Genomic DNA, 1160 nt, shown 5'->3' with positions numbered 1-1160 from the left:
GCAGCCGCCGTGAGCGGCCGTCCAGAAGCCGGCGACTGATCTGCCTCGCCAGGGAAGAGCGCAATGATGGTGCCAACTTGGGCCAGTGAAGCAACATCTTCCACAACTAAAACTAAAGAACAAAAAGACTTGTCTGTTCCCCTTCCCCCAATTCCCCAGCACTGTTCCCATCCCCCAATTCCCCAATAAAAAAAAAATCTTAAAAAAAAAAAACAAGTGTTGCTAGAGTAACAGCAGGACACTGTGGTCAGGAAATAACCTGTTTACCCATGAGCCCCAGCTGTGCCACTCACTCAGTGCAGACCCAACTGACTTTCTTCACCTGTCTAAGCGTCCGTTTCCGTGACTATAACCTGGGACTGTAATACCTACTTAATGGTTTTATTGTGAGCAGTAAAAGAATAATTATAATCATTCATGCAAATTGTTTAGCACCGTGCCCAACGAAAAGTGGTTGATCAACATTAGTTATTACAACTTTCTCCTGTCAAAATAAAACAGCAAGCATAGGTTTAAAAGAACGTTAGGAGTTGAAGGCTCAAAACCCTCAGGAAATATTCTCATTTTTGTTAAGCTTCTTTCTTTTTTGTCCCTATATGTAGTCACTGGAGAGTAATTTTCTCTATTTCATGGTTTTCTAGGGTTCATTCTTTCAAATACAAATTGTAATTAAGGATTCAACCACTGATGGAGCACCAGGGTGATACTGTAGCTGAATATTAGAAAGGTTTTAGGGTCCCTCTAAGGAACTTTTAGTTTGAACCTCCCTGATGTGCAGCTGACTTGTCTACAAGTGTTCTAATAAAACTAAGATTTCACACAATTTTACTTATTGAGTCAAGTGTGATTCAATTTCATATATGCAAGAAGGCCGGTGCATAGTAAATGAGGAGATGACGGGGCAACAGTAGTCATTCCTGGGTGGTGTAAGTACACGTGTTTTAGTGAGAAGTATTCTCTATTTTTTCCTACAATACATGTATACAAAATAGCAAAATATCTTAAAAAGTAGAGTGATCAGGAATGTCAAAATCTAAAATTTTATAATTGGATGTGAACACGCTAGGAATGTATCTGTTTACATTTCTAGCCAATCGGCTTTGGTAGGCAGGAATCCTAGCCTCCAGCCCTAGGAAAAAGAGTACCAGAGTACCCATCTG

Source organism: Hipposideros armiger, unplaced genomic scaffold, assembly GCF_001890085.2.
Source record: "Hipposideros armiger isolate ML-2016 unplaced genomic scaffold, ASM189008v1 scaffold_1, whole genome shotgun sequence".
In the NCBI taxonomy this organism is placed as follows: Eukaryota; Metazoa; Chordata; class Mammalia; order Chiroptera; family Hipposideridae; genus Hipposideros; species Hipposideros armiger.
This window is presented reverse-complemented; position numbering follows the sequence as displayed.